Raw genomic sequence first — 20,505 nt, 5'->3', positions numbered from 1 at the left:
TTCAGTATCTTCCAAAAGTGGTTTTTGATCAATAAAACATGTATTCTTCATGATTATATTTTACTGTCAACATGGATATAGAGAAAATAGAGATTAACTCAAGACAGAAAGTACAAATTGCTTTTCCAATTACTCTCTTTTTTTTTTTTTTTTTTTTTTTAGCAATTTTTAAACCCTTATTTTTAAAAGAATTTTTGGATAAAGTAAGATCAGGTTTTTCTTCAAAGTTCTTCATTCAAAAGATTTGGAAATATTTAGATCAAGAGTGTAACACAACATAAAAATTATGTCTTTATCATTTCATCTGTTAAGTTTATTCTTAAAAGAAATTAAAGCTCTAGCTTGTGGAAAGAAGAAAAAGAAGCTAAAGTCATTGAAGATAAATCAAATAACCATTTCAGATATAACATTGGTTTGAGAAAAAATTATTGTTTTGGATTTTATGCATTTTAACTTACAATGATGCTGAGACATCTAATTGAAATGGGCTCATAAGCAGGAAGAGATCTGGCTCATAATCTCATAAATTCTAGTTAGTCATTTAGATTGTGCAAGTGTCCCAAGGGATAGTTAAAAAGAGGACAAAGGGTCAAGAAATAGACCTCAGAGAATTCTCATGTTTAAAAATGAGATTAAAAATCTGAGAAGTCAGAAAAGAGAAATCAACACAAGAAGCATAGGAATTGAAAGGGTAGATGAAAATCTAGATAATGTAGTATTCCAAAAGCAAAGCAGAAAAGCAGCTTTGGAAGAACTACGGTTAAATGAGTCTGCATGGTGTTGGAATTCAATGAAGACAATTCCCCCAGTGTATCTGAGAGTCGCTTGGGCCTCCATGATGTGTCTCTCACTCCCACTTCCCTGTGAAACTTGAGAATTGTAACTTACTGATTTGCTTTGAGCCCCATCTCCAAAATTCTGGCATCATTCTGGGTCGAAATAAAGGATCACAAGTATGTTCTCAAAAGTGGTTTATCTTTGTTTACTTTTTGTTTAGATATGGTCTGTCCCCACCAAATCTCATGTTGAAATTTGTTTCCCGCTGTGGCAATGTTAGGAGGTATAATCTGTAAGCTGTAGAGCCTAATAGGAGGTGTTTGAGTCATGGGGCTTCACTCTCACGGATGGTTTGGTGCTATTCTCACAGTAGTCAGTGAGTGAATTTTTTCTCTGGCAAGACCAGAATAGGTCTCTCAAGAATGAATTAGTCCTCCAAGAGTGGATTGTTATAAAGCCAAGATGCCCCTCGGTTTTGCCTATTTACACATGTCTACTCCCCCTTTAACCTTCTGCCATGTTGTGATATAAGCATGAAAGTCCTCAACAGAAACCAAGCAGATGCTGGTGTCATGTATCTTGAACTTTGCATCCTGTGGAACCTGTAAATTAAATAATCTCTTTTCTTTATAAATTTCCCAGTTTTAGGTATTCTGCAGTGGCAACACAAAATGGACTAAGACAACCCTAAATGACTGTAGACAGTTATATAAGGATGAATAATCAGCACTGAAACAATTTTATCTATAAGTAAATATGTAGATTGCTTTGCTGTTTATTCCTCTCCTTGAGTGATTATTTTCTTAATTGATATACTGACTTTTCCATTCTGCTTTCTTCTTTCATAGTCTATTACCCCAATGCTGCCAAGACTGTGTGCACGTTTTCTTCTTAGATTTTTAGATATCAGGGGTAGCATGGGCATCACTACATATATAGCCTTATTTCATGGGAAAGAAGCAGATAAAAACAGGGTTAGTACTTTGCCGAAAAATACAACTAATTGGCTTCAGAGACTGGTATAAAGTTTCCAGAATGACATTATGAGTTAACTACAATTTCTCATATTTTAAGTGCATACTTTATACTGTAATAAGGACAGAGATATTTTATTAGAATAATGGCTAGATCTTAGCTTTACCATTACTGTGTGAATTTGGATAAGTTACTTCAGTTTTCAACCCCTCATTTTTCTCATATATAAAATAAGTATAATGATAGTACTTTTAAAAAAGGGTTGTTATAAAGATTAAATAAATGAACACACATCAACTCTTAGAACAGTGTCTCCAAGTAGGAAGCAGTCAACATATGTTAGCTATATTATTGTTGTTATTGTTGTTGTTGTTCCTTGGTATATACAAAACAAACTTTGAGCCTCTTCTTGAGGAATGCATGCTACTGTGTGCAATTGATTTAACAAAATTTAACTTAAACTATGTTCCTAAGAAATTTATGGACTTAAAAATGTTTAGTTTGATTCACACGCTGCTATTTATTATCTCAGTACACTTGCGAAAGTCATTTAAATTCTCTGGGTCTCAGGTTCTTCTTTTGTAAAAGGCGGCAGAAAAAAAAATCTGTCTCATGAAGTTACTCTGAAGATCAAACAAATAATGACTATGAAAGAATAAATTATAAAGTGATATATATATGCAAGATGCTATTTTTCTATTTGGCCCCTCATGGAACACTAAATCCAATGGAACCCTATCCCACAAAATTATTGCTTAAGATAGAATGCAGAAGCAAGTTGTGATAGCACCGTTTTTTTCTCTTGTTTATACGTACATGATTTCCTTTATTTCCTTGCTTCCCTTTCCTTCCCTTCTTTCTTCCTTTTTCCTTCTATGCAGTATTTTGAATGCTGCTCCATGCTAGGTCCTGTGCTATATATTCCAAATAATAAAATATATTTTCTCTCAAGAGATCTCATTGTCTAGTATGGGAAACACACTAACAAAAATGTAATAAATTATAAGTGCAACAATAAATACATGAACTGCATAGGGAGGTTTAGTGATATAATTATTATTTTTTAGGACTATGTTTTCATCAATTTGCATTCTCTTTTTATTACAAAATCTTAAAACAGAAGTTAAGTCTCAAACACGGAGTCATAAGTACCTTGGAATAACAGTTACATATTTAGGGTACTGAATGTATAATAAAATAAGAAAATGTAATAGTTGTCAGATAAATTGAGTTCATTATAGTTACATAACTTAATCTGAGCAGAACTGCAAAAGGAATTCCAGAAAACATTTCAAATGAGGCTTTAATCTTTTCTTTGCATCCTATCCTTATAGTTATTATTATTTTTTTTGGTTATTTGTGGTAATTGGGTCGTATCATAACCTTTTCCACCTTCTTAGCTGAGTCATCATTGAACACCTTCCTGTGTGCTCCAGTCTTTTCATCCACCCATCTGTCTGACTGCTCCATTCGTCTCCTGCTGTGTCTCATTCCAGTTGACTTCTAGCTCAACTTTGCTCCCACCCACCTCTTCCTTTTATGCTCCAATGCACAGTGAGCTCAAAATGGCATCAAACTGATCTCCCTTTACTTGAAGGATCACAACATCATTGCTGCAAAATACAGGAAGTTTCTAAGTTGATTCAGCTTTCTTGTCTTTCTGTCTGCTAGTTAAATGCCATTTTCAAAAGAATTCAAATTGCTTAATTCAGACTGTATCATTTTGAGTAACTCTTCTTTTGTGGAACTTGAAGATTTGTTTCTAGCTCTTCTCAGGTTCAATATCATATCATGTCATATTACATTCACACAAACTTACTGTCAGATTTACTTAAAGCATATTTGCATATATAATTCCATAGTGAATTTCCAAAATAAATATTACCATACATAGTAAAAAATATTTGTGGGAAATAAGTAGTCAGAACTATACTTGAAACTTTTAAAAGCATATTTTTCTCTATAATGTCCTTGACCTAACAGGATAGTTATCAGCTTTTGGTTATTACGTCTTACTGAATTGACTAAATTCTGGGGAGAAGGAGGAAAAACATAACATAAATAGTTAGATAACAAAAGGCAGTTATGATAGCAATGGAGATATGCTTACTGTAATAATAACCAACATAATTGAGCCCTAAGTGCCATGCACTGCTTTAAGTGCTTTATGCATACCTATTCTCTTAGGTAGGTATTATTATTATACACATCTTACAAATGAGAAAACTGGGACCACAGATCATAAGTAACATGTCTGAAATGAGCTAACTAGTAAGAGGCCTTTCCAGGGTTTGAGCTCAGGCACTCATGTTTCCAGAGCCCACTCAACCTACAATATTAAGCCCTCCATCCACCTTATATATATTTTGCATAGAATCTAATAAATGAGCTTTTCCAGAGGCAATCAATATCCCGTGTCTGAAATATGTATTTTCATAGTAACACTCAAAAAAGCAAACTAAAGTCCAATAGAGCTTGCTGATGAGCTTGTGTAACCATAACTTGGTTTCCTCAGGAGGTTACATAATTTCTTTGAGCCTCAGTCTTCCTGGGTGTACAATGAGGAAAATTATAGGCTATCTTGTTGGGTTATTTAATGGATTGCATAAAGTACTAACACAGTGGGCACACAGTAAGCATCTAACAAATAGTAGCTATTTTTTTTTTTTAGTGTTATTATCTACTGGTAACTGAACGATTTTAAATGGCAGTCTTTTAAAAATTCATTTCTTCTGTTTTATAAGTCCAGCGTCATTTAGTTGTTTGCCGTGAAGATACTGAATTTAAGACCACAGGCTTTCAAGAGCAGCTCTTTCTAAGAACATCTGTTTCCAAATTTGCAAATGTGGAAATAGTTGTAGACGTTCCCAGTTTTTCTATCTCCTTTTGTTAAGTCATGTGTTTCCTGTGTGTTTTCTCATAAACAATTTAATTATTTCTTTTCTTTACTTTTTTTTTAACTGACACTTCTATCTTTTCTTGTGGACATTTTTGTCAAAAGACAAATGTTAATGAATGTCAATAAATGAATGCTACTAACACAAGATGTGTAGAAAAACCACAAAGTTACATTGAAATGTAGATACAAGGAATTTGTTTCTTGACTTGTGTTTGTATCTCAGAAAAACTAATAATTACAGCATATCACTGATCATTCAGGTTAGTGAAAAGAAAGTAAAAACTCAGAGTTAAATCCTCAAATGTCACAGGCCTAGAGAATTCACTATATATTTGGTACTATAAGAACACTGGGTAGTCCTAATTATGTGATAGAAGTTACAGCACACCCCAAGTATTCAGTACAAATTACATTCTGTTTTCAAGTAGAGAGAAGATACATATGTTCTCTTTCTACAACTTTAATTGATTGTTATGTATAGCAAAATTTGAACTGTATTTTGCTAATATTTTCTATTAAAACAATACAAAAAACAGTTTGTCCATTGGAGAAAATAAAATTCATGTGTTTATAATTAATTCATGGATGGTTTCTGAAAAATTGCTTATGAAACTAACTACCTGATATCCAAGAAGCCTTTTGGCTGTTTAGAAGCTCTCTTCTTAACACAGGAAGTCATATTATTCTGAGGATAAACAAATGAAATTCCCCAAAGATTTAAAGCCAGTTCAAAAAGGTCAGATGGGTTCTAAGATTGGCAAAATCATATTTTCCACGCAGTTTAACAAATGTAAGGGTTGCTTTTTTTTTGTAAATGGAAATGCCTTAGCCCGTCAACATCCAAGTAAGTGAATATTAACATATAATTTAAATATTTAGTTTTAATTGTATAACATTATCCTCAATGTAAAAATCTTAAGTGAAGCCACCCACCCCAGTGACATGTTTGGAGAACTTAAGTTAACAAAAGAGGAAAAGGCAGGGCGCAGTGGCTCGTGCCTGTAATCCCAGGACTTTGGGAGGCAGAGGCGTGTGGATCACGAGGTCAGGAGATCCAGACCATCCTGGCTAACACGGTGAAACCCCGTCTCTACCAAAAATATAAAAAATTAGCCAGGCGTGGTGGCGGGCGCCTGTAGTCCCAGCTACTCGGGAGGCTGAGGCAGGAGAACGACGTGAACCCGGGAGGCGGAGCTTGTACTGAGCCGAGATCGCGCCACTACACTCCAGCCTGGGCGACAGAGCGAGACTCCGTCTCAAAAAAAAAAAAAAAAAAGTGAAAAATCCAGATTTGTCTCGAATTCTCAAAATTCCTTATTTGAACCTTCCTAAATATCTAATATCTAATATACTAAAGGTAATATATTAGACCTGTATTTCTATTTTGCTTTAATAGTAATGGTGACTGTTTTTTTACTCCTTTACTCTAAGGCATGAAATCAATGAGAAATAAATGTATTGTGTGAGAGCTTTAGACTAGGAGATGCAGTTTTATATTATTGATCTAACTTTGCATTTTATATTATGTATTATATAACTTTAAAATGTAAACTTTCATTTGATTAGTCTACTGGTTGATCTACATATGTTTTACATAATTTTTATAAATGTACCACAAATAATGGTCTACAACACACTTATAGCTGTGTATCCATGAAATTATGCCTTTTATTTTTTTGGCAAGGAGAAAATTATCGTCAGTGTTGTGCCAACATTGTATTGAATAATTTGCCCAGGATTTAACTCTTCCTTTACTGTTAAGTTTATAGAAAAAAAAGGTCACTATTTACTGTCTGTTTCCTTCTTCAGTTTCTGTTTAATCTTTAGTGCCCAAAAATGTAGCCATTTCTCCTTTTTTCACAGAAGTTGAGATTATGGTTAACTATAACGTCCTACTTGCCACACAGCCCACCGTCTTCATCTTTCCCTACTTCCAGTGGTAATTGCCATTACTATCTTTCTTTTACACTATTACTAAGGATTCAATCACATCACACCTCTAGTTTTTCCTTCTATTTTTCTGGCTGTTGCTTCTCAATTTGATTCATTAGTTCATCTTCTGTAGCCCATAAAAGGCTCATGTTACACAGGATTTCTCTTCAGCCCTGTTTTTATTTTTAGTCTCTTTTTCACTTTAATCAAGCTCAACTTTCTCTAGGGTGTCAATGACTACATAAATTCCTGTGACACCCAATTTTCATCTCCATGTTAGATTTCTGTCTTTAAATCTATATATCCAATGAATAGTTGGAATTCTGTAACTGGAACTTGCTTCAAGTTTAACAAATTTAAAATAAATTTAGCACCATCCTTCTCAAACCTGACATTTCTCTCACACTCTCAATCTCAGTTAGTAACCACGCTTGGTTGCTTTGATGAGAAACCTGGGGATCATATGAGACTTATTCTCCCCTATTTATTACATCCAATCAATCACTAGGTCATGTTGATCCTACCCAGAAGAATTTACTGCTTTTCTTCTGACCCTTTGCCACCCCCATCTTCACTTAAAAACACATCACCAATTGTCTAGACCATCGTAGTACCTTGTTTCCCGTCTTCCTCATTCTAGTCTTTTCTCCTTTCCATTCACTGTCTTTAAAGATCTTCTTCATCTGTTTCTCACCTGTATTTGGCATCAACTCCTTCCTATATATACTTTGAACTCTCAAAAGATTAAATTTCATGTACCTTTCAAAGAAGCCATGCTCTGTCACCCACCTTTGTAATGGCATAAGCTCTTTCTTCTGTCTTCCTATTCTATGTCCAATGCTATACATATGGCTTCCCAAAGGAAGCCATTTTTCGTCTTTTCACTGAAGTTGCTCTTATTTTAGATCTCTCTATTGTGCTATCTAATATATCTATAGACTTATATCTGTATTTTCTTTCTAAATATGTGTTATAGAGCACACAATGTTGTGTGCTCAACATTGTATTCGATATAATTATCAGAAGTAAATAAAAGAAGGATTCCTGTTCCCAGAAGCTCAGTTTTGCTGGTAAATCTTAACTCATGTATTATTCATCTCTTCTCTGAAGGCTTCTCTGACTTCCACCTCCCCAACAAGTCAGACTCTTAGGCAACTGTCACCAAGGTCTCAATGTATCACGGATTTAGCTTTTTTTTTTTTTTTGTATAAAGTATATTTTATTAATTTACCTGCACCACGTTGTAAGCCATTTAAGTTCAGGGAATTTGTCATTCATGTCTCAATTCTTAATTTATAAGAGCAACTCAATAAGTAATTTTCTTAATGAGCAAATGAATGCAAAACTTTGGAAATGTCTACGGAACTCTCTGAGCTATTTAAATTGTATTGTATCAGGATTTTAGTTTTTGATTATGTATACCTTTGATTTTTCTATTTGACTTTTGCTTTTAAAGATAATTTAAAATATACCTAAATATAATTAGAAAATCATTTCCTTTGAACTTTACCAGTTATTTATTGGAAGTGAACACTTTAATATGTATAGACAAGACAAAATAGAAATCAAGGCCATTGTTCTTGAGAAGCCTATATTCTAATACGGGAGACAACAGTTCTTCATATTTCTATTATAGATTTATTAAAATTTTGTTTATTAAATTTTGAGGAGTACCTACTATATGTCTGACACTATGCTGGATATTCTGGATTTTTAAAGAGTAAAATATGGTTCCCAAGTTAACAATTTTGTTTTACAAATAAAGAACTAATGTTGTTTGCTCATATCTACAGCAAAAAAAAAAAAAAAAAAAAAAGAAAAAGAAAAAAGAAATCCAATTATAGAATCATTAACTGTGCTTTGTGAAAACTTCTGTTGTTATACATTTATTTTAATGAAGGCTTCTACCTAGATCAAAAGTGTTAACATGGCTTTTAATATGGTTTGGCTGTGTCCCTGCCCAAAATCTCATCTTGAATTGTCATCCCCATTATCCCCATGTGTCAAGGGTGGCACCAGGTGGAGGTAATTGGATCGGGGTTGCGGGTAGTTTTCCCATGCTGTTCTTATGATAGTGAGTGAGTCTCAGGAGATCTGATGGTTTTATAAGTGTCTGGCATTTTCCCAGCTTGCACTCACTCCATCCAGCTGTCCTGTGAAGAAGGTACCTATTTTTCCTTTGCCTTCTGCCATGATTGTAAGCTTCCTGAGGCCTCCCCAGCCATGCTGAATTGTGAGTCAATTAAACCTCTTTCCTTTGTAAATTACCCAATCTTGGGTATTTCTTCATAGTGTGACAATGGACTAATACAGCTTCCTTATGAGAAATGTTAGACTTGTGAAATACTAACAACTTGCCTTTATCCAACTCATATATTAAAAGAGGACTTCTTATTTAAACAATTAACTTTGGGCCAGGTGTGGTAGCTCACACCTGTAATCCCAGCACTTTGGGAGGCTGAGGTGGGCAGATCACAAGGTCAGAAGTTCGATACCAGCCTGGCCAACATGATGAAACCCTGTCTCTACTAAAAATAAAAAAATTAGTTGGGCATGGTGGCAGGCGCCTGTAGTCCCAGCTGCTCAGGAGGCTGAGTGAGGCAGGAGAATTGCTTGAACCCAGAAGCAGAGGTTGCAGTGAGCCAAGATGATGCTACTTCACTCCAGCATGGGCGGCAGAGCAAGACTCCATCTCAAAAAAAAAAAAAAAAAAAAAAAATTGACTTCAATAATGGAAGTGTAAAAACAAATGATGGAGACAGTAATTATAAAATATTTCGTTACATGAGAATGGTGGCAGAATATGTCACCCCCAAATGTGCCACTTTGCCGTAAGAATTTTTTTGAGCTAAAGGCACTTGAAAAATAGCATATACTAACATTCTGCCCTTTATGTCCCAGGAGAAAAGAAACACTCTTATCACCAAAGACAGGAGAAATCTACCATGTAAAAGATGGTCTACTGTTCCAGGAGGTACCTCTCTGTACCGTCTTGTCACCAGAGATGGGAGATTGAGGCTGAGAAAAATTTATACAAACAAACCTTGTTAAAATAACTCTTACCTTTCTTCAGTCTCCTCATTCATTTCAGTTACTTTTTCACAATTGGTACTCTTTGTTCAACCTAGCATAGAAGCATTTAGTTTTTGCTGTTTCTTCGGGTCTTTACTTTTCAGTGGGGATTCCCACGTACAGGTAAAAATCTATATGCTTTTCTCTTAGTAATCTATTTTAGTTAGTTTAATTTTCAGGGCCAGACAGAGACCCTAAAAGGGTAGACGTAAAGTTTTGTTTCTTTGCCATATGCATAGTGAAAACCAAAGTAATAGTGAAAACAAACCATTAGCTATATTATATATTAGCTATATTACATAGCTAATAGATACATTTAGAGGTGTGAAAGCATAGCAAGTTTGGAGAAATGCATTGCATTGACATACATTCTTGAGTCTTGCCATTGTATAAGATGTTGTGTTTTTTTCTTTTCTATTTTCTTTTTCTTTCTTTTTTTTTTTTTTTTCTTCTTTTTCTGCTGCCCAGGCTGGAGTGCAGTTGCATGATCATGGCTCATTGTAGCCTTGAACTTCCTGGCTCAAGTAATCCTCCCACTTCAGCCTCCTGTGTAGCTGAGGCTACAGGCATGCACCACCACATCTGGCTGAATTTTTTTTTTTTTTTTAGAGATGGGATCTCACTGTTTTTCCCTGGCTGGTCTTAAACTCCTGGGCTCAAGTGATCCTCCTGCCTTGGCCTCCCAATGTGCTGGGATTATAGGCATGAGCCACTCTGCCTGACCAAGATATGTTGTTATGTAGCATTTTCATTAAATATGCTGGCACTCATTTGCTTTTAGGTTAGAAAACAACCAACCAAAAAGCCTTAGTTTGGAAGAAAATCTATATTATGTTATGGCATGTATGGCTACAAAACACATTGAAATTTTGTGCCAGAATATTTTTGTTCATAGTTGTAGATACATTAAGAAAAATGGGAGATGTGTCTTAGTAATTTTAACATAAATTATTGCAAAAATAAATGGCGATTCATATAGTGAAATAATAGCAGTGTTTGTGTGTATGTGTGTGTGTGTGTGTGTGTGTGTGTTTGATAAATAGGATGTGGCAACTACAAAAATGTAAAAGGTTAATATTTCAAACAACAGTGCATAAATTTGATATTCTGCTTTTATTTCTTTAAAAGTGAAGTTTTATTTCAATACATGAACAATTTTAAAAAATGAGTTTATGTAAAGACCCAAGTAGTTCATCTTATGAGGAAATATTACTAAGGCAAATTTCTCAATTTTTAAGTTTCCAGTATTAAAAACATAGTGAACATGGTGGTAGTTATAGTTCTGTTTTTACTGTTGTAAATGCAGTATAACTTGGAGTACCTCTGGTTAAATGACAAAGTTAAAATGATATTCAATATTTCCTGTGGATTCATGTTAATTTGTGGTTTTAATTTGTTGCCATTCACAGCAGAACAATTTCCTCACCAGGTTTCCTCATTGAAAATAATTCTCAATTTTCCAGAGCTCCTACCACACAATCTTTAGAAGTAGAGAAGCAAAATTTGATTTTCAATAAAAAGACTGATTACATCCCTGTATAATGTCCATTATCTCTAAAAAAAAAAAAAAAGAACAAAAACAGAAAAAAAAAACCCTGTAACTTATAATACTATGGATTCAAATTACCTCATCGCTCTTAGTTGCAATTATCTACAATGAAATATCTAGATATTTTCCTCATTACCAAGAGAAGAGAGAGCTCATCTAATATTTGTTTTGTTGGCCACAGATTAGTTCCTAGAAACTAACTTTGTTAGATAAACAAAATGAAGAACAAAACAAGTATATATAAAAGAAAAACTTTTCAAAACGATGGAGCCAATGATATTGCCTTTTCTCACTCCTAGAATCTGTCCAAAATGAATAAAAAATAAGGAACTGGGGGAGTAAAATAGCAATCAGCAATGCAATAGAGAATAGTAGCAACTATTTCCTGTTAAACTTCAAAACGCTTTTTCTAGTCATACCAAGTTTAACATGACTCTTGGAACTGATACTCAACTTCTCAAGACATCGGAACACTGTTGTGAGAAATTAGTGGGGGGAAATTCCCTCAAATCTCAATAAATTCTTTGATTAGAAGACCTCATAAAAAAGACAGAAGCTCCTTCTGCTCCTCCAGGTAAATAGGATCTCATTCTAGTGCTAGAGTTGGAAGACAGAGAATCTGACCATGTCTCATTGTTTCCTTGAAGTTGTTAATTTTTTGATCTACTCCTCTTGTGGAAGGAAAACAAATATACAAACAAGTAATACTTTTTGCTATACATTGCCTTCACACATTGCTGTATATCAGTTTCCTTAGATTTGCTGTCAATCTTAATGGTAAAGATGAAGAGAAAAGAGGCAAACGAGTAAAATCACAGATGTGTATCTGTGCCAGCCACATTATCTCCAGAGCCCTCAAAGTTAACTACCTTTGTAGAAAATGATGCATAACAACATTGGGCCATTGACTTCACTTCACAGCTGCTGTTAGAGTGGCTGAACTGCTTCAGGATAGTAGACAGAGGGTGAACAGAGACCAGAAACTGGACTACCACTTTTGCTTGTTAGTAATCTTCATGAATGGGATTAATGCCCTTATAAAAGAGGCCTGAGTAAGACCCCTTGCGTCTTCCAACTGTGAGAACACAGGAAGAAGGTGCCATTTATAAATCAGAAAGTGGGCACTCATCAGACACCAAATCTGCTGGTGCCTTGGTCTTGAATTTCCCAGCCTCCAGAACTGTTAGAAATAATTTTTTGTTGTTTATAGGCCAAACAGTTTATGACATTTTGTTGTAGCAGCCTGAATGGACTAAGACAGAAAGTTGGTACTGAGAAGTGGGAGTGTTATTATAACAAATATCTAAAAATGTGGACACAGCTTACGATCTGGGTAATTGGCAGAGGTTGGAATAGTTGAGGTGAATGCTAGAAAAAGTCTACATTGTTATGAATAAAACATAAGGAATGATTGTGGTGAGGGCTCAGAAGGAGACCACTACAGTTATAGAGATAGCCTCAATCTTTTTAGAAAATACCTAAGTGGTTATGAACAGAAGAATGCTAGCAAAAGTATGATTTGTAAAGGCCTTTCTGACAAGCTCTCAAATGGAAATGAGAAAAATGTTATTGGACAATGAAAGAGAGGACATCCTTGTTATAAAGTGACAAAGAACTTGGAAGAGTCATGTTCATGTTCTAGTGTTTTTTTGGAAAGTAGAACCTGTGAGTGATGCAAGTGGGTATTTTGCTGAGTAAATATCTAAGCAAAGTGTTGAAGGTGCAGCTTGGTCCCTCTTGACTGCCTATATAGTTAAAAGTGAGGTGAGAGAAGTTATTTAAAGACAGAATTGTTAGTCAAAACAGAACCAAACCTTAAAAATTTAGAAAATTCTCAGCCTTTCTGCATTGGAAAAAAAAAATGAGACAGGCTGTTTGTGAGAGAACAAGGATTTGGCCAAATGATAAGAGATTACTATGGATTGTATGATGGACCATCTCAACTGGAGCCAGGCACTATTCACCAAGATGATAGGGAGTTTATTTAGCCATCTAAACAGCAGCCAAGACCCATTGTCAAAGAAAATCGAAGAATGATCCCCAAGACATCTCAGGGATCATCTAGCCTGCTCCCACAGTCAGAGGCCTAGAGTGCTAAGGTCTGGGGTGAGAAAAATTTCAAAGAAGTAGCTGCCATTGCCCAATGATAGTGCATATCAAGGACTCTGCTGTTCTTACTCCATTGCTTTGTGTTTTGCTGTCCCAGGTGCAGCTCTGGCAAACCCTAGTAAAGTGTGCATTGTGCCCAGCAAAGCTATGGTGGCATAGTTACCTCCACCTAGGATGCTTTCAAAGGATGCTTTGGAGAGCCACAAGGTCCAGGCAGAAAACTGCAACAGAGATCCTCCATCAAGGCAATGCACAACAGAGCCTTAGGGGCAGTGCCTCGTTTGTGACCCTTGACTGGTGGAACCACCTGTGTGGCATGTGAATTCCACTGTGGAGAGCCCCAAGCACTCCAACCCATGAGACTACAATATGGGCTGTGTCCAGCAAATTTATGAAAGCAGGACCACCTAGAGCCAACCTTTGCCAGGCAAAGATTCAGGAGCAGAATCTCAGTCCTAGTGTGTCCAGAAGGCAAGATCTCTGGCCCAGTAGATCTGGAGGGCAGAATACTGAGCCAAAGAAGATTATTCCAAAGCCTTAATATTTAATGTTGTATGCCGTGTTACATTTTGGACTTGATTGGGGACCTGTCCTTCCTTTTTCCTTTCCTATCTCCCATTCGGAATGGGAATGTCCATCTTATGGTAGTTCCATCACTGTATTTTAGAAGCACATAATAAGTTTGATTTCACAGGTTCATGACTAGAGAGCAATTTGCCTCAGAATGAATGACAGATTGAGTCTTACTGAGACTCAATCTCTATATGTCCTTTGTAAAATGCATGTTCTGCAAGATGTGCCTTGAAAATCAGCAGTTATCAGTTTTGTTGTGTCACCTATGGTAAAATAACATATACCTTGACTCAGTTTTCCAAAATATGGTTTGGGTAATAGTTCCATACTGTTTGTTAGCGTTGTACAAAACTTCTAAAGAAAAATGGGAAATTGATATACAGTGTTATGTACATGTTGGGTGTAATTTTTCCGAAAGAAGACATTCCGAAATCTCATAGAATTTGGTGTGACTGTGGAGGAATGTAAAATAATCATTTGAAACTACCTTTTACAACAGTGGACCAATAGCAGAAAAGGGGAGAAACACCAATTGAAAGCCTTGTGTGGCAAACCTTTTGTTCTATCAAATGTGTTGCCAAAATGGGTGCCTTAATCCAGTGCAGGAAAGTCATCTGAAATTGGAGTGGACTTTCCAATAGTCATGAAGTCTTTTCTTCACCCTTTTATAGGCTGGGTGGACCCCTGTTGCAAAAGTTTCAACAAATATAGGGAAAAGGCAAACAGAAACAAAATTACCCCATTCCCACAATGGTAAATGACTTTCCACCAATTTCTTAATTAATGTTATTAACTGTATGAGTCTACATCATATTTAAAATTAGTAGTGACTTTCCTCTAAAAAAACCTCAAGCTTAAGAAAAATAACAAATAACAAAGAAAAATAACAAATAAAACCTTGGACATCACCTATCACACAAGAAAATGAGATGAAATTAAATGATATTAAATTATAATGATTTATGTATTATATGATTACATACTAGAAAACCAAACTGCGAGAATTAAAATTAGTCAATAAACTGCCAAAAATAAACAAAAACAATAATTCCCTTGAAAATGAATAATAATCACTTTTAAAATACAATTAAATAAAGATATAATCCAAAGCATATAAACTTACCAAGAACTATGCAAAGCATACATAAAAACAAAATACCCAAAATACTGGTGATCATAAAAAATGGTAAGTAAATAGAGAAATATCACATGGTCTTGGCTAGAAATATTTTGTTGACAATTTTTTCCCAATTAGGCTGTGTATTTTGTATAACAGCAATCAAAATTACAAAAGGTTTTTAATAGAAAAATTTATAAAATAGATCCTGAAAAATAAGTGGACAAAAATATCCAGTCAAATTCTGAAAAGAATGTGCAGTGAAGGGGACTAAACTTATTAAATATAAAAGTGTCATTTAAACTAGATTGATTGAAACTATAGTGAGAATCCAAGAATAGACAGAACAATTAAAAAGAACAAAGTCTCTACAAATTAGCAGAAGAATTACATATCTGACAAGAGTAGCTTTTTAAATCACTGAGCAAGGTTCTGGTTATACCAGAAAAAAAAAAAAGAAAAAAAAAAGTGAGAGGCAATTGGATACATATTTGAGAACCAAAATAAAGAAAACAAAGCTCTTATGCCTTATATAAGCATAAATTCCAAATATATTAACGATGTAATATAAATACTAGAAAATATAATAGATTTATATTTTTATAATTTTGATATTCAAAAGCCCTCTAAGCACATATCAATGGTAGAATACACAGAGTAAAATATTGATATACTTGAGTAAGTACAAATTAACACATTGTGTTTGCCAAATACACTATAAAATATTAGAAAATTATGCTGGAAATATGTATTTATGAAACAGCTATTCTAATGATGTTGTTAGTTACAAAACAACAGAAAATTAGTGGTTAACATTAGCCTAAAGGTTGTTTTGGGAGTTGCTCACAGAACCAACAGGAAGGCTTAAGAAGCAAGTTTAATCAGAAGCAAGATGGAACAAGTACAGTGAAGGCACTCTACCAAAATGGCGTATTTTCACTAAGAGGTCATGGGGAAGCTTTAGGGCTTTTTACCTTACCACAGCGATCTCAAATTATCTCTAAAAGAGTCTCTGTATTGAATTACCTCCTCCAGATTCAATATCCCCAGCAGAAGCATCTGATTGGCCATCCCAAGGACATCTCACTCCAATATACTTGCTATACTAGGTTGGAGAGAGAAAATGGCATGTCTTATTTGGCTTCCTGAGTGGGAGGCAGTGTGGAATTCTCTCGTATTAGAAAGAGTATTTATTTGTTGGGCAGCCTGAACAATTATTCTCTGCTAAGAAGTTTATATTTCTTTTCATTTGAAAATTTGTAAATCAAATAAGGAAAAAATAACCAAATGGGGGGGGGGGAGAGCAAACAGCACAAAAATGCAATGTAGAAGTAGGAATACAATGACTAATAAGCTTATCACATGTCTAGCTTTTCCAGTAATCAAATAGTGCAAATTATTGAAACAATTAAAATAAGAAAAATAATCGATTAGCCAAAAGCATAAAAGTTTTGAAATATCCAGTGAAGTTAGTGAAGATAAGAGGAAGTGGATACTTTGATAGAATGTTGGTGGAAATATAAGTTGATTGAATCATCTCGACTATATTTGTACCAGTACATTAGCTTCATAAAAGCTGCCATTCTTTTCTGTTTTGATTATTGCCATATTCGAAAGGACTACAATAGTGCCTGAGAAACATTGCAAATTCTTAATAAATGCTTGTCCAATAAATTAATTTCAACATTTAAAATCTAATAGTCTTTTGCCATATAATTCCACTCCTAAAAGTTTACCCAAAGGGTGTAAACATGTGTCTTAGTCTGTTTTGTGCTGTTATAACAGACTGTCACAAACTGGGTAGTTTATTAAAAAAAAAAAAAATACTTCTCACAGTTCTGGAGGCTGGGAAGTGTAAGATCAAGATGCTGGCAGGTTCAACTGGTGAGAGTTGCATTCTCCAGATGGAAGAAACATTGTATCCTCACTAGTGGAATATGGAAGGGCAAGCTACCAAACACTCTGCAAAGATCCTTTAAAAGGGTCTTAATCCCATTCATGAGGGACCAACCCTCATGACCTAATCATCTCTTACAGACTCTACCTCTTAATACTTTCACATTGGCAACACTTGATTTTGGAGGGAATATATTCAAACCCATAGTAACAAGTATGCAAAATAGAAATCAAATATATACAGATCTTACTTTGTCTATTAAAGTGTGAAAAAAACAATTTGAATGTTCAACGATCAGTTATTGGTTAAATATATTATGGTCTCTACAAGTAGTGAAATGTTATAGAGTTTTGAAAATATATATCTTTGTTTGTTAACATGAAATAATGTCCATGACACATTACTGAGTGCAAGAAAACCAGTTTGCAAATGTTATCCCATTAGATCTGATTTTTATTTTTTCAAAAGGAATTTACTGTAGGTGCATACTTATCTAGACAAAGCCTGCTAATTATATACATCAAAATAGTAACAGTGGAAAGTCCTCTACCCCTTTTTTCTTTTCCCCTCCTGAATAATTCAGTTCAAAACCCATTAGGCAGGGTGTCTATAAAGGTAAGGAAATGACACTAGACAGTAGTTGCAGTCCCTCCACAATCCTCACTTCCAAAACAAACAAAACAAAACAAAACAAAACAACATTCTTGACCAGGACTTCTTATTTTCCATGCTTATTTATCCTGGTTCCCTGATCCTCAAAATTTTTGCGATGTATAATCCAATGATTGTTCTGCCTGATATCTCTGCCTCTCCCAAATAGTCTTCTTTCCTTTCTTATCAGCTTAAATTCCATCACTTTCTAGCATACACCCTCAGCTTCCTCTACTGTCGCTTTCTTAGCAATCATTCTCTCTTCTTGGGAAATACTAGCAAAAAGCAATCCTTACGTTAGGTAAGTTATATCAGGTAATGTTAACAGCTATGGAGAAAAATAAAGTGTGGATGTAATTTTATATAGCATTTATTGCGGCACTATTCACAATAGCAAAGACTTGGAACCAATCCAAATGTCCATCAATAATAGATTGGATAAAGAAAATGTGGCACATAGACACCATGGAATACTATGCAGCCATAAAAAAGAATGAGTTCATGTCCTTTTCAGGGACATGGATGAAGCTGGAAACCATCATTCTCAGCAAGCTATCACATGAACAGTAAACCAAGCACCACATCTTCTCACTTAAAAGTGGGAGTTGAACAATGAGAACACATGGACATAGAGAGGGGAACATCACATACTGGGGTCTGTTGGAGGGTTGGGGGTTGGGGGAGGGAAACATTAGGAGAAATACCTAATGTAGATGGCAGGTTGATGGGTGCAGCAAACCACCATGGCACTTGTATACCTATGTAACAAAACTGCACGTTCTGCACATGTACCCTAGAACTTAAAGTATAATAGTAATAATAATAATAATAATAAAAGAAGAACAGTACTGTGGCTAGAGCAGGATACGGTTGTCGGGGGTGGGGAGTGAAGCAATAGTAAAAGATGATCTCAGAGAATTACAGGTGGCCAGACATGTAGGGCCTTAAGTTACTACCTAAAATCCTAACCTCTCTTAACATTTTGACATATTTTCTTCTAGTTTTGTTTCTTATCTAAATGTTTTATATATTTGAGATTATATCACCCATCTTATTTTCTTGCACTGAGCCTTTTATAACATTACCCCTTCAGCATTTTTTCCAATGGCACAACACTTCCAACATATTTTAAATTATTGAATAATATATTATGATATATATATATATATGCAATATCATTACTATGTACTGGTTATTGAAATTATTTACAGGCAGAAAGAAGATAAGGAGTAACAGTCTAATGATTCTGCTACTCAGCCTCAGGCCTCTTTATTTTGACTATCTCCTGACTCTGTAGAACAGTTCTTACTTCATTTGCAAGACTATGTACACCTTCCCTATTTGTTTTCTTTCTTCCTTTTTTAAGAAAAATCTAGCCCATTACAGCACCCATATCTTGATAAGGTTTTTGTTTTCTTGTTTCTGGGGCTAAAACCTCTGCAGTTCTTGGGTACAGTTTCTATAAAAATAAATCACTCATTTCTGTAGACTTATTTCTTAGACAAAGATGTTATATTTTGGACTTGTTATATATTAATACAATATTCAACAAGTCTATGATAAAAAGTATATTACCACATAGCCAACTTTCAATTTTTCTATTATGAAATGCCAATATGATGTTTGGAGTAAAACAAGAAAGATGTATGGTTTTCATAACTTAGAAATAATTTAACTCACCTAAACAATGGGAGAAATATGCTATATTGAGGACCTTATTAGTTCATTATGATTCAAGAATTTTTAAAACAATGCCTGGGTCCTTTGCACCACACAGCTGGAATATGGCTGGAGGTGCTCTGAATCGCGGGGAATCCAGAAAGAGAAGTATAGAATAAAGATTGATAGGGAATACACCAAGCAGATGTTTTATTTCTTCCTTTTGGGGATAATTCACAATATGGTCTGTGGAAAGTGGAGAGAGAACAGGTAACTGGGATGACCCTGAAGTAGCTGGGAAACTCCATGTCTTTAGCACAAAGCTCTGTCAATAACAACACTGGCTTTAAGTTATAAAGACCCTGCTAGGTGAGCATCTCCTCCTGCACTGCCTATTGCATCAGGATTTAGTAACGTAACTTGGATCTTCATCCCAAAAGTGATCAAAAGATCTGCATCATCATATCAGCCTTTACTAAGTATTAGCTGCATATAGGATGTGATGCTGAAAAGCTTCTTTCTGGTTCCTAAGAATCTTGGTGCTTTAGTGAGATAAACTAGTTACAGCTACTTGGTTTTAAAAATGGCCATGGATATTAGAAATGTAGTCACCATTACTTAAACAGCATAACAAAGGGAGCTGAATTTTCTCTGACCATAACCTGCCTCCTGCTATCTTTGTTGTGTTTGTATGTATGTGTGTGTGAGGGGGATATTTGAAAAACACAATACTGTGAATATATAGTCTGTTCACTTCAAACTTTAATTCAGAAAATGAAACTTCAAGAAGAAACATTTGAAACCCAGATAAATGCCATTTTGTCTTTCAAGCTTATGGAAAACTTTCCTCCCTAAATCTTCCCCAATGCATCCAGATTATGGCTTCCGGTGGAGCCTCCTAATCACACAGTAGGGAAGATACATTAATGGAAGTCAGAGTAGGGTATTGAATGGACTAATGGAAGCTTTTTAAGAATTCCAAGTACTCTTCATATTAGAACCTTTGTCATAAAGGTGACAATATTAACAATAATAATCCTCTCTAACAAAAGACTAATATCAGGTCTGGCTCCATAAGAGCCACTGGTTCCCCTGTGCTCTGTCCGAGGATGCCCTGATTTCCATTTCTAGTCCTGAGTACATAGTGTTCAATTTAATAACCTAAATTTTCACGAGTAAAACAGATCTTCAGAATGAATTCAGTAATTAGCTTCCCCGTTAGGGGGCTCATTTAATTTCAAAGCTAATGCTATCCACGTTTCCTTTTCTAATTAATCCAAATATAGAAATGCTAT

At 35.0% G+C, this 20,505-nt stretch overlaps 2 long non-coding RNA genes across 4 annotated transcripts in view; one reads left to right on the top strand and one right to left on the bottom strand.

Annotated features, from left to right (window-relative positions):
* The window catches only part of LOC123571883 (uncharacterized), a 165,341-nt gene that overhangs the window by 122,072 nt on the left and 22,764 nt on the right, over positions 1–20,505 (top strand). The gene's annotated exons all lie outside the window — the stretch shown is intronic.
* The window catches only part of LOC123571885 (uncharacterized), a 124,029-nt gene continuing 105,060 nt past the window's right edge, over positions 1,537–20,505 (bottom strand). The window contains exon 5 of the long non-coding RNA XR_006696184.2: positions 1,537–1,717. This is a non-coding gene — a long non-coding RNA (uncharacterized lncRNA). The remainder of the gene's footprint in view (positions 1,718–20,505) is intronic.

Source organism: Macaca fascicularis, chromosome 2 (assembly GCF_037993035.2).
Source record: "Macaca fascicularis isolate 582-1 chromosome 2, T2T-MFA8v1.1".
Classification (NCBI taxonomy): Eukaryota; Metazoa; Chordata; class Mammalia; order Primates; family Cercopithecidae; genus Macaca; species Macaca fascicularis.
The sequence above is the reverse complement of the archived record's forward strand: the minus strand, read 5'-3'. Positions and strand labels throughout refer to the sequence as shown.